The sequence below is a fragment of the Eriocheir sinensis genome, chromosome 44 (assembly GCF_024679095.1).
Source record: "Eriocheir sinensis breed Jianghai 21 chromosome 44, ASM2467909v1, whole genome shotgun sequence".
In the NCBI taxonomy this organism is placed as follows: domain Eukaryota; kingdom Metazoa; phylum Arthropoda; class Malacostraca; order Decapoda; family Varunidae; genus Eriocheir; species Eriocheir sinensis.
The window spans coordinates 4,847,005-4,861,276 of record NC_066552.1 but is presented as its reverse complement, the minus strand read 5'-3'; positions in this window follow the sequence as shown (position 1 = coordinate 4,861,276).

Genomic DNA, 14,272 nt, shown 5'->3' with positions numbered 1-14,272 from the left:
CTCCCCCCCTGCTCGAACTAAAACTAATAACCTTTTCTTGTCTTTTAGCTGGATTATGTCCCTCATTCATTGTTTTTGTGGCTTAATCATCTTATATTTCATTGATTTGTAAGGAATTTGTGGAGGAATATTCTCATTAGATACCCCGCCCCACCCACCCACCCACCCACACACCCACACACACACACACACACACTTTTTTTTTTGCTTGGATTCTGTTACTTTCCTTATTGTTCCCGTGATTTACTTCTCTTATACTTCAGTGATTTGTGAGGGATTGGCGTGGCGATTTATAGGCGATACTTTTTCTGTTTTTTTTTCTTTTCTTCGCCTGGCGGGGCTATTTACTACGTTCCGTCTGGGCGCGGAGGTTTGCGAGTCGTTTTTGTTGACCCTCCGTCGAGTTTCGGGAAGCGGCGTCGATGGTGTTGGTCCACGCGCAAGTCACCTGCAGTTGTTTACTCTGAATGTTGAGGTCACCTGGGCGTGGAGTGGCCGAGGGACGGAGAGTGATGGAGAGAGAAAGTGGGAAGAAAGGAAAAAGAAGAAAAAAGACGAGAAAATAAAGATATAGACAGATAAACATGGAGACACACACAAAGAAATCAAGAGAAAGTGAGAGAGAAAAAAAAGAAAGTAAGAAAGGAATGAAAGAAAAGAAAATTATATTGTCAGAGATAAATTAACAGAGACATAGATAAAAAGGTAAATAGCTAAACAGAGATATAGATAGATAGATAGATAGATTGATAGAGAGAGAGAGAGAGAGAGAGAGAGAGAGAGAGAGAGAGAGAGAGAGAGAGAGAGAGAGAGAGAGAGAGAGAGAGAGAGAGAGAGAGAGAGAGAGAGAGAGAGAGAGAGAGATGAAAAAGAGAACAAGGAAAAGCAAAAGGAATGAAAAAAGAAAAAAAAGGAAGATAAAAAAAATAGATAGATAGATAGATAAATAGATACAGAAAAAAAAACAAGAAAAGGAAAAAAAGTAAATTAAAGAAGGAAAAAAAAGAAAAGGACAGAAATATATAGCTAAATAAAGAGAGAAAGAAAAGGAGGAAAAGGAAAATAAAACGAAACAGAAAGAAAAGGAAACCAAAAGAAAAGGAAAGAAATGAACAGACACAGACAGACAGACAGACACAGAGAATATCCGTAACCTGCATGACGCTCTACAAACCCCACCACCGCCCCCGTTCCCGCCATTCACAGCCTCGCCCAGTGGTTCGCCGGCGGCCTTTTTATTCGCTGTTTTTGTACGTTTTTCATCTGCCCCAAATTCCCCTCGACGCGGCGTCCCTCCGGCCAGAACCGCTTGTTACCTTTTGTTACTCTTTCAACCCATTGTGCAGCGCCCGACTTTTGCAGGTAAATCAAAGCAAGAGCCGACCCTCAGTGTGTGCGTGGGTGGGGGGAGGGGAGGGGAGGGGGGACTGTAGGGTGAGAGGGGGTAGGGGAAGGAAGGGGAAGTGTGTGTGTGAGAGGGGCTAGGGAGTAGGGGGGAATGTGTTTGGGATGGGGAAGAGGAGGAGGGGAAAGTGTTTTTTTGGGGGGAGGGGAAGGTTAGAAGGGGGAAGGGGAGGAGGGGGAGGGGGAAGTTTGTGGGATGTGGTGGGGAAGGGGATGTCTTGCTGTCTTTCTGTCTGTCTGTGGGCGTGAGTCAGTAGTGTAGTGTGTTTGTTTCTTTGTGTAGACGTGCCTGTCTGTCTGTGTCTGTCTGTGCTTGTCTGTATCTGTGTGTGTGTGTGTGTGTGTGTGTGTGTGTGTGTGTGTGTGTGTGTGTGTATTCTTCCACTTAAGTAACGCACAAGAATACTAAATAATTCAACACACACCGAAGAAGTTGAACACTAAAACGGTAATATTTTATCTTGCATGACCCATAACTTTGCGGAATTACCCACAGAAGGATTGATTCTTGTGTCGCTTGACGTTATTTTGCCGTCAGTGGTTTTAAGAAATATAACCAAGGCGTTTGTGGAGAGAAAAAGGGCTGTACCATTATTCTTCTAAGATACCATTTTTCTTCTGGACCAAAAATATCAAGAATCAATTCGTCTGTACGGCAACTTCATTACAGTCATACGCTCATTTATTGATTTGTAAGGAGTTTGTGGTAGAGTATTCTCATTAGATCTTCCCCCTCCCCGCCACTTTTTTTTTTTTTGATTGGATTCTGTTATTTTCTTTATTGTTCCCTTGGTTTACTTCTCTTATACTTCAATGATTTGTGAGGGATTGTCGCACTACCAAAACTAAAACTCAAAAAGACCAATTTCCTTGCAAAAGAGAAGACTCAAAATGATGCCCGGAAGTGTACTGACAAAAACAGGAAAAGAACAAATGTAAGTTTAAAATGAGAAAACCGATCTATATGATTTTTTTTAATAAGCATCTTCTTTCAGTCTATTTTTTTTTACAACAAAGGAGACAGCTCAAGGGCACAAAAAAGGAAACAGTAATAAAAAAAAAAAGCCCGCTACTCGCTGCTCCTAAAAAGAATCCAAAGAGGTGGCCGAAAGAGGGGTCAATTTCGGGAGGAGAGGTGTCCTGATACCCTGATTTACATAATATCTCTTAAATCACAGGCTCAAGATCTAATACAACGGAGATGAGCACTGAGGCCACGCGCAGCTATAGCATATGCTGACAACCTTACATACATACTTACTTACCTCTTACTTACCTCTCCTCCCGAAATTGACCTCTCTTTCGGCCACCTCTTTGGATTTTTTTTTTCAAGGGCAGCGAGTAGCGGGCTTTTTTTATTATTGTTTCCTTTTTTTGTGCCCTTGAGCTGCCTCCTTTGCTTTCCCTCTTACTTACTGACCTCTCCTCCCGAAATTGACCTCTCTTTCGGTCACCTCTTTGGATTCTTTTTTTTAGGAGCAGCGAGTAGCGGGCTTTTTTTTTATTATTGTTTCCTTTTTTTGTGCCCTTGAGCTGTCTCCTTTGCTGTAAAAAAAAATGAGGAATCACAAACCTGCACATGGGAATCCAATACCAAAGACATTCGGGAACAAGATCATCCGGCGTTCCCCTCGACACCTGAATACCTGTCTCTTTACCTGTGATCCTCCTATGCTCTTCGATCCCTCTCCTTCCTTGATCCCTCTTCAGTAACTCTCCCTCGCGCAGCTCATGTTACACTTCTTCCTCAGCCTTCATGTTCTCCATTGATGACCGTGTTCCTTGTGTGTTCCTTGTGTGTTCCTCGTGTGTTCCTTGTGTGTTCCTTGTGTGTTCCTCGTGTGTTCCTTGTGTGTTCCTTGTGTGTTCCTCGTGTGTTCCTTGTGTGTTCCTTGTGTGTTCCTCGTGTGTTCCTTGTGTGTTCCTTGTGTGTTCCTCGTGTGTTCCTTGTGTGTTCCTTGTGTGTTCCTCGTGTGTTCCTTGTGTGTTCCTTGTGTGTTCCTCGTGTGTTCCTCGTGTGTTCCTTGTGTGTTCCTTGTGTGTTCCTTGTGTGTTCCTTGTGTGTTCCTCGTGTGTTCCTTGTGTGTTCCTCCTTCCCTGTCACTCGTCTCCTTCTCTTTCTTAATCCCTCTTCAGTACTCCCCTTCTCTCTCTCTCTCTCTCTCTCTCCCTCTCTCTCCACCTCTTTAAGTGTCTTGTGTTAGTGTCTCATTCCTATCCCTTCATGTCCTTGCTCTCTCTCTCTCTCTCTCTCTCTCTCTCTGGTTCGTGTTAGTCTGTTGGTTGTTATCCTTGTAATTAATCTGTTATCTTCCTTTGCTCCTTTGAACCTCTTCCTCTTAGTCTTTGGTTCTCTTTCTGTTGCTCTCTTGATTCATTTTCTCTCTATTCTGTTGTTCTCTTCCTCTTGGTCTCGTTAGTCTGTTTGTGTTTTTTTTTCTCTTATTCCATTGTTTGATTCTCTTTGTCTCTTAATTCCTTGGTTCCGTTTCTCTTTTGTTGCCACTCCTCCTCTTAGAAGCTTTCACATTCTCTAACATCTTCCTCTTAGTCCCGTCAGTTCATTCTTTTCCTCCTCTTAGTCCTTTTGGCATCCTCTATAATAGTGTTTTGCGTATTGTTTTAGTGGTTTGTAGTCCTCATCTTCCTCTTAATCCTCTTCATCTTCCTCTTAGCTATCTTCTTCCTTTTACTCCTCTTCTTCTTACTCTCAGTGCTCTTCTTCTTCCTCTCAGTCCTCTTCATCTTCCTCTCAGTCCTCTTCATCTTCCTCTCAGTCCTCTTCATCTTCCTCTTACTCCTCTTCATCTTCCTCTTACTCCTCTTAATCTTCCTCTTACTCCTCTTCATCACCCTCTCAGTCTTTCATCTTCCTTTCAATCATCTTCATCCTCCTCTCATTTCATTGGCTCTCCTCCTCTTAGTTCCTCTTAGTTCCTCCCACCTCCTCTTTAACAGCACGTCGTGTATCAATAGTCGTGGTGGTCGTGGCGGGCTGAGGGCTCCGGCGTACGTGTCTCAACATGCTGAAGGTGAATAATGCATCCCCGCGTGTCCCTCCGCCCTGCGCTTGTGTTGCTTCATCGTCCCGACACTCGACAGCGCGGAGAAAATGCCTTGTGTAGCGCATACTTAAGGGGGCGACCGTGGGGGGGTGGGGGTGGGGGGGAGCATTTTGCATGATTAACGCCTGCACACACACACACACACACACACACACACACACACACACACACACACACACACACACACACACAATTGACCCCTCTTTCGGCCACCTCTTCGGATTCTTTTTAGGAACAGCGAGTAGCGGGCTTTTTTTTATTATTGTTTCCTTTTTTGTGCCCTTGAGCTGTATCCTTTGTTGTAAAAAAAAAAAAGCACCTAACCACCCACCCACCCACACACACACACACACACACACACACACACACACAAACACACACACATACACACACACATTCGCACACGAAGTTCCTGGAGTCATTGCTGTTATTTTTTTTCTTTTTATCTGCTATTTTTTTTTCTTCTTGATGTGGTATAAAAATAAGAGAAAATAAGGAAAGAAAAAGATAGGTAGAGAGAAAGTGGGCAAAAGGAAAATGGGGACGAATGAATAAAGGAAGAAATAAGTGTTTTTCAATTTATATGTTATTTATATTTTTTCTATTTTTCAATATTTTTCTCATCATTTTTCTTTCATTCTTATCATTATTTCTATTCCTTCTATCTTTTAATTTTCCTTCTTGTCTTTCTCTCCTTTCTTCATTTTTTTATTTTCCTTGTTCTTCCCAGTCTCCTCATGAAACACGTACAGAGGGAAAAAAAAATACTCTTAACAAAACTCTCCTCAACAGATTTCTTTCCTACACTCATTTTCTTTTGCCCAATCCACGTTTTCTTTACTGTTTCCCATTTTTTGTTGCACTTGTTGTTGTTGTTGTTGTTGTTGTTGTTGTTGTTGTTGTTGTTGTTGTTGTTGTTTTCCAGAGATTGTAATTTGTAAGGCGTCGTACAATCACCTTTTTTTACACCATTGTTCATTTTCCTTCCTTTTTTTTTTGGGGGGGGGGGGAGGGGGGGGCTTTCCATATCGGGTGTGAATCATCATCTTCCCCTCGTTACTGGAGTGTATTGATGGAGGAAGAGGAGGAGGAGGAGGAGGAAAAGAAGAAGAAGAAGAAGAAGAAGAAGAAGAAGAAGAAGAAGAAGAAGAAGAGGAAAAAGAAGAAAGTGAAGAAGAAAAAGAAGAAAAAGAAAAAGAAAAAGAAGAAGAAGAGGAATAATAATAATAATAAGAAGAAGAAGAAGAAGAAAATATAAAAACGAGATGAAAATATAAAAACCAGATGAAAAGATAAAAACGAAATGAAAAGATAAAAACGAGATGAAAAGATAAAAACGAAATGAAAAGATAAAAACGAGATGAAAAGATAAAAACGAGATGAAAATATAAAAACGAGATAAAAAGATAAAAAACGATATGAAATGATAAAAACGAGAAGAAAAGAAGAACAGGAAAAACCGAAAAGTAAGAGGACTAAAGAAAAGAAAGAAGAAAGAAAAGAATAGATAAAGAAAAATAAAAAGTAGATGAGAGAGATGATAAGGATGAAAAAAAAAATGATAAAGGAGAAGAAAAAATGAGAAAACAGGCATGAGGAGGCATATGATAAAGAAGATGAAGATTACAAAGATGAGGAGGACGACGAAGACAAAGAGGAGGAGGAAGAGGACAAGAAGACGAGGAGGGTGTGAAGATAGGCAGATGAGGAGGGTGCTAACGTGTAAAAATCCTGTCTTGCCGAGGACACGAAAATGATGATGAAAGGGAAGGAAGATGACGCAATAAGGTGCAAAGTAGCCTCCACCACCACCACCACCACCACCATCACCATCACCACCACCACCACCACTATCACCATCACCACCACCACCACCACCACGTTGCTAAATTGTCGTACACTGAACATTGGATTTATCATTTTTAGGCTCCAAGACTGCCGTAACCACACACATAACGATAGGAAATTAAAGTTAGCGTTAAAACTGTTAAATATTGATAGGTTTCGTTCTTTTTTTGCTATAGATATCGGTCAGAAACTACAAAAAATGCAATGCGCTGAGTACGATAATTGGCAACGCTGCATCACCACCACCGTCACCACCACCGTCACCACCACCATCACCACCATCACCACTGCCACCATCACCACCATCACCTCCATCACCACCACCACCACCACTGTCACCATTTTTATCTTTCTTCACATTTTCTTTTTCTGTTTTGTTATTTATACATTTTCTTTTTGTAGTTTAAGAAGGAATAGAAAAAGAAGTATTTGGGATTGTATAGAAATGGAGAGCGACGAGTAGCAGGCATTTTTTTTTTTGTACTCTTTTTGTTGCCCTTGAGCCGTGTCCTTTGATGTAATAAAAAAGATATGGAAGTAAAAGAAGTTAAAGGAGGAGAAAGCAAGCAAGTAAGGAAGGAAGAAAGGAAGGAAGAAAGGAAGGAAGAAAGAAGGGAAGAAAGGAAGGAAGAAAGGAGGGAAGACAGGAAGGAAGAAAGGAAGGAAGTAAGGAAGGATGAAAGGAAGGAAGAAAGCAAGCAAGTAAGGAAGGAAGAAAGGAAGGAAGAAAAGAGGGAAGAAAGTGGAAGATGGGAAAATATGAAGAAAGACAAAAATGAATGTAGAAAGAAAGAGAGAATAAACAAACCACGGGCCGAAGGAGAACGGAGAATAATTAATAAAGGAAGAAAGAAAGAAAGATTGAAAAATGAAATACATACCACAAGAGGGAAGGAAAAAGGATAAAAAAGGAACAAAAGAAACAAGAAGAAAAACGAGGAACGAAGGAATAAGGACGTAAGGAAGGAAGGAACGAAGCAAGGGAAGGCGGTAATCAAGGAATAAGGAGGAGGAGGAGGAGGAGGAGGAGTACCTACAAGAGGGCTGGGAGCAAAACAAGAAGCGACAGGGGATAGAGAGTCTTACTAAAGGATGAGGAGAGAAACCACTGGATTGATTAGCAGCTGGAGGGAAGGAGGAGGAGGAGGAGGAGGAGGAGGAGGACCCAAGAAGGATGCACCAGTTCTTACCCTTCCTCCTCCTCCTTCTACTTCCCCTCCTCCTCCTCCTCCTCCTCCTCCTCCTCCTCTTCCCCTTCCTTCTCAAGCTCGGCCATTCCTTCCCCGCCTCCACTCCCCGCTGAGGAAGATCGTAAGGTGAATTAATGCATCCATTTAGAAACCTAATATCACCAATTACTCTGATGAAGGTCCTTAATAGTCCTGTTACGTAATGAAGGATAGGCGCCATGTGTGTGTGTGTGTGTGTGTGTGTGTGTGTGTGTGTGTGTGTGTGTGTGTGTGTGTGTGTGTGTGTGTGTGTGTGTGTGTGTTTAAGGATCACTGTCTGTCTGTCTGTCTGTATCTCTGTCTGTCTGTCTGTGTCTGTCTGTCTCTCTACCTCTCATTCCAAACATCCTGAGTTAATTGATATACTAATTGGTTTACCTTGGCTCGTACAGGTGTGTGTGTGTGTGTGTGTGTGTGTGTGTGTGTGTGTGTGTGTGTGTGTGTGTGTGTGTGTGTGTGTGTGTGTGTGTGTGTGTGCATTTTTCGTCTGTCTCACTTGGGATCGAAATGAATTACTCGTCTCGTTCTCGTTTTTCAAGGTTTCGTTCGCGTTCTCTGGAGACCCAAAAGAGAACAGAAGCGAGGACGCGGTTAAGCAGGAGTTTTGAGCGTGTTTTCGTGTTTTCTGTTTGTGTGTGTGTGTGTGTGTGTGTGTGTGTGTGTGTGTGTGTGTGTGTGTGTGTGTGTGTGTGTGTGTGTGTGTGTGTGTGTGTGTGTGTGTGTGTGTGTGTGTGTGTGTGTGTGTGTGTGTGTGTGTGTGTGTGTGTGTGTGTGTGTGTGTGTGTGTGTGTGTGTGTGTGTGTGTGTGTTGCTTACTCGCTTGTCTTGAATAATTCATTGTCATTGTTTGCTTTCCTTGACATATTTTTTTGCTTCACTTTTGTTTTTTCCTGTATTTCTTGTTTCTTTTTTTCTTGATTCTCATTGTTATTCTTCTCCTCCTTCTTCTCTTTTTTTCATTATTTTCAACCTTATTTTTTTCTTTTCATTGTTTTTCTATTTCTTTATCATTCTCTACTTCCAGATTCTCTTTCTTCTTCCTGTTCTTTTTAATATTTGTTCGTCATTTCCTCCTCTTCCTCCTCCTTTCCTCTCCTCTCCTCTCCTGTTCTTTCCTCCTCCTTTAAATCATCTTTTTATTTTGTCTTTATTTTCTTGTATTTTTTTCGTCTTCTTCCTGTTTCTCTATTTCCTCCTGTTCCTATATTTCTTTTCTTCCTCCTCTTCTTCCTCAATCATTCCTCTACTCCTGATCGTCCCTCCTACCTCTCCCTCTCCTCCTCCTCCTCCTCCTCTCCTCTCCTTATCCCTCCTCCATCAACTCCTCTTCCTCCTCCTCCTCCTCCTCTTCACACCCTCAACCTCATCTCCGACTCTATTAATTTTCTTTACATGCCGCGGGAAAGTTTTGCTAATTCTCTGTACGTCTTCGCGGCTCGGAATCGGTTTAGTTTACAAGTCGACGCTGCTGATGGTGGGGGAGGGGGAAGGGGGAGGAGGAGGGGAGTGGTGGACGACGATGCTCTCTTGTCACGCCTTTTGACTCCGAGGAAGATTTATGTTTCGTTGCGCCATTCCATTCCTTTCCGTCCTGGGGCCAGAATCAACGTTGCCAGATTGTCGTACTTTGCCTCTTACGTTTGCCGATTTGAGATTTCCGACCCCAAAACTGCTTTCATCACCCAAATAACTGCCTTCATATATGGTTTTCGTTTAAATGGTTAATTATTGGTGCTTCTTGGCAACAGTTATGGGCCGGAAACAAATGAATACGCGGCTCTGAGTACGATAATTTGTGGGACAGATGAGTCACCCCGCGAAGTCACCCAGCGAAGTCAGTGTTACCAAGTCCAAGGGGCAGGGATGGAGGGGGGGAGGGAGAGGAGTTGTTAAGGGGGGGGGGGGAAGTGTAGGAGTGAATTAGTCAGGGTGGAGAGAGTTTGGAAGATAGATAGATAGATAGATAGATAGTCAGTGTTTCCAAGTCCAGGGGGTAGGGATGGAGGGGGAGGGAGAGGTGTTGTGAGGGGGTGGGGGGGGTAGGAGTGAATTAGTCAGGGTGGAGAGAGCTTGGAAGATAGATAGATAGATAGATAGATAGTCAGTGTTACCAAGTCCAGGGGGTAGGGATGGAGGGAGAGGGAGAGGTGTTGTGAGGGGGTGGGGGGGGTAGGAGTGAATTAGTCAGGGTAGAGAGAGCTTGGAAGATAGATAGATAGATGGATGGATAGATAGTTAGTTAGGGATATGTTTTGTTTGAGTCATCCTTTCTTTTTCTTTCTTATATTTCACATGTTGCGTTTTCTTTCTTTTGAGTTTTTTTTAGTTTTCGTTCTCTTTCTTGTTTTTGTCCTTGTTCTTCTTGTTGTTCTCGATCTTATTTTTCTTGTTCTTCGTCTTCTTGCTCTACTTTATCTTTTCCTCTTTCATTTTCTTCATTTTTTTTTTTACTTTCTCCTTTGGTATGTTCCTTCTCTACAACTACATCCATTATTTTCATCACTACTATTACTTAATTACTACTAACAACTACTACAACAACCACTACTACCACTATAACTACTACTTCTTGCCCCTGATTTCCTTCTCGTCATCTCTCCCTCCTTCCCTCCATCCTTCCCTCCTGCCCTCCTTCCTTCCTTCCTTCATGGCGGGTCTTCGCGGTTCTTGCTTCACGCCTGCCGCTCAAGACTTATTCGGCGGCGCAAAAGTTTGATTCAACTCTCGGCGGCGGGCATCTGAAGGCGTCGTGTTTATGGCTTTAGAACCCCCACAAGGCGACTCCTGCTGATGGTATGAATTCTGAGGTGTGTGGTTTTCTTTTCGTCACTTTTCTTCTCCCTGACCTTTCCCTTCCTTCTTTCTTTTTTCTACGTCTTTCTCTCCCTTCGTCACTCCCATTCTCTCTCTTTCTTTATCTCTCCTACCTCTCTTCCTTCTACCTCACTCGCTTTCTTTCTCTCCCCTTGCCTCTCCTTGCATTTTTTTCTTTTCGTTTGTCTCTTATTCTTTCTCTTCCTTTATCTCTACTTCCCTTTCTTCCCTCTACCTATCTTTTCTCCTTTCTCTCTCTCTCTCTCTCTCTCTCTCTCTCTCTCTCTCTCTCTCTCTCTCTCTCTCTCTCTCTCTCTCTCTCTCTGCTTGTCTTTATTTCTTCCTATTTTCATGCTTTGTTTTGTTTTGTTTTCTCTGTCATCCAAACATACTAAGGTCAGGAAGTGCCAGAGATTTATAGTTTTTGCTGCTATTATGTTGTGTGTGTGTGTGTGTGTGTGTGTGTGTGTGTGTACCCGATCTTTACCTGCCTCCTTATGCACAGGTAATCAGGGCTCAGGTGTGTTGTGTACGCAGGAATTAAATATACGATGTAGTAATGTAAGGGAAGAGTGTACACGGAGCTGACGTACACGAGTTGAGTGCACACGAGGACAATGTGGGTCACGACTACACACACACACACACACACACACACACACACACACACACACACACACATACACAAAAACAAACACAAACACTTTTCTTCTTTCCTACCTACTTTTTCTTCCTTCCTACCCACTTTTCTTCCTTTCTACCTACTTTTTCTTCCTTCCTACCCACTTTTCTTCTTTCCTACCTACTTTTTCTTCCTTCCTACCCACTTTTCTTCCTTTCTACCTACTTTTTTTCCTATCTATCCACTTTTCTTTCTCCCTGCTTTACTTCCTTCCTACCTACTTTTTTTCCTATCTATCCACTTTTCTTTCTCCCTGCTTTACTTCCTTCCTACCTACTTTTCTTCCTTTCTACCCATTTTTTTCCTCTTTCAACTTTTCTTTCTCCCTGCTTTTCTTCTTTCCTACCTACTTTTCTTCCTTGTAACCTACTTTTTTCCTTTCTATCCATTTTTTCCCTCCCTGCTTTTCTTCCTTCCTACCTACTTTTCTTCCTTTCTACCTACATTTTTTATTATCTATCCACTTTTCTTCCTTCCTACCTACTTTTCTTCCTTTCTACCTACTTTTCTTCCTTTCTACTCACTTTTCTCCTTCCTATCCACTTTTCTTCCTCCCTACCCACATTTCCTCCTTCCCATCCTCTTCTTTATTCCCAGTGTGTACGTAAGTAATTTCTTCTAATATTGTATAGGTGTACGTGACCTTACCTGGGTGGGTGTGGGTGTATGGGTAGGGATGGAGGGGGACGCAGAGGAGTTATGGGGGGGTTAGGAGTTAAAAATTCATGGTGGAGAGAGAGATTGGAAGATAGATAGATAGATAGTTAGGGATATGTTTTGTTTGTCATCCTTTAATTTTTTTTTTTTTTTTGTATATTTCACAAGTTGCGTTTTCTTTCTTTTTGTAGAAGTCATTGCCTGGGTATACATAGCTGTGTGTGTAGGTATGTATCTTTTCCGCTCGTGTAAGCTGCTCCGTTTCGTGTATACATAGGAGACAACTTCACCGCCTGTGTCCTTTTATGTATACATTTGCGTTTATGTGTACCTGTGTAAGTTTATGCTTGTTGGGGGAGGGGGAAGTGCGTGTGTGTGTGGGGGGGGTCTGTTTGTGTGCGTGTGTGTGTGTGTGTGTGTGTGTGTGTGTGTGTGTGTGTGTACCTGTGTAAGTTTATGCTTGTTGGGGGAAAGTGGAACTGTGTGTGTGTGTGTGGGTCTGTTTGTGTGCGTGTGCGTGTGTGTGTACCTGTGCGTGAGGGCGTGCAGGTAGCGGCAGGTTGTCTTGGCGGCGGGGATGCAGTTATCTTATTAAGGGCGACAATGGCTGCGGCCTCGTTAGTCGGCGGTAATGAGGCGGTGCTCCCACTCGTTACCGCAGACCGACGCCAACTTACACGGGGCGGCGGCGGCGTCTCACCCTCCGGCTCCCGCACCGCCAAGCCTTCGACCCGAGACTACAAACAAACGCAGACAGGGATAGAGGATATATACGTAGACGACAGAGGATGACAAAGGCAGGTACACACATACACTGACGAACTACTAAAGGCTTTTGGCTACTCTTTACTTTTTACTTTTGTGGGAGCGGTGAGTAGCGGGCTTTTTTTTTTTTACACTCTTTGTTGCCCTTGAGCAGAAGCAGGGGAAAGAGGATTGATAGAAAGAGGATAGACGATGACAAAGGCAGGTACACACACTCTGATGAACTGTTAGAGGGAAAGGGGGCTAGAGAGGGACAAAGACAGGTGCACAAAGACTCTGCCGAACTAGTAGAGGCAAAGGGGGTTAGAGAGAGACAAAGACAGGTACACAAAGACTCTGCCGAACTAGTAGAGGGAAAGGGGGTTAGAGAGGGACAAAGACAGGTACACAAAGACTCTGACGAACTAGTAGAGGCAAAGGGGGTTAGAGAGGGACAAAGGCAGGTACACAAAGACTCTGACGAACTAGTAGAGGGAAAGACAAGGAAAGTGAGAGAGGGAGAGGCAAAGATAGACAGGGAGACTAATAGATAAAAAGACACTGGCAAACCACTACAGGGAAACAGAAACAAAGATAGAGAGAGAAACAGACAAGCACAGACAGACATAGATTTCCGGGTGGTACAGACATGCGTAGACTGACTGACACACGCATACAGATAGACAGGATGACTAATATATAAACAGACAAGGAGACAGGCCGAGTCAGACATGGATTTCCTGGGGTCACACACACACACACACACACACACACACATACGCACACACACACACACACACACTCACAACCTCTCTCTCTCTCTCTCTCTCTCTCTCTCTCTCTCTCCCTCTCAACGAAGACGTAAAGTTAAGTTAAGTTTAGCGTATTCGTTGTGCATTCTATAGAGCGAAGTAGCGTTAAGCTTATGCCACAGGAGCGTCAAACTTTACAAAATCACATATTACTTTTTCCCTTATTTCTACTTTTTTTTTCTTTATCATTTTTAAGAACATCAGAAAGTATGGAGCCTGCGATATTTTTTTCAGTGATCATTTTTTTTTTTTTTTTTTGTCCTTGATCATTTTTTTACTTTTGTTTTTTTATTCCTCGTTCTTACTTTTTTTTTGTTTCCTTTTCTCATCTCATATTTTTTTCTTGTTCATTCTCCTTTCTTTCCTTGCTCATTCTTGTTATTTCTTACTTGTCTTTTCCTTGCTCTCTCTTCCTTTTTTCCTTGCTCATTCTATCTTACTTTTTTTCGCTTGCTTCTTCTTCTTCTTTTTCCCTTCCTCATTCATTCTCCTTTTTCCTTGGTCTTTCTTACTTTTTCCCTTTCTCTTTTTTTCTTTTCTTCTATTTTTCTTGGTCTTCTTCTTTGTCCCTTCCTCATTCATTTTTATTCCTTATTGCTCATTCTTCTTTTTTCCCTTCCTCTGTTCTTCTGTTTTCCTTTGTTTTCTTCTTTCTCTCTTCCTTATTCATTTTCCTGTTTTCCTTAATCATTCTTACTTCGTTTCCTTGCCAATTCTCATTATTTTTTCCATTTCTCATTCCTTTTTTTTCTGAAGGTGAGTGGAAAGACCTGATCACCGCCAATATCACACGCAACAGTACAACAACCCCGCCTGTGTGTGTGTGTGTGTGTGTGTGTGTGTGTGTGTGTGTGTGTGTGTGTGTGTGTGTGTGTGTGTGTGTGTGTGTCAGGTCCTAATTAGCGTGACGTAAGGCCAGGTAAAGGTCGTGATTACATGTGACGTTAATTAATTACTTTGATTCGTTTTAACCTCATGTAGATTATCCTTTCTTTCCTGTTGTTCCTCCTCCTTCTC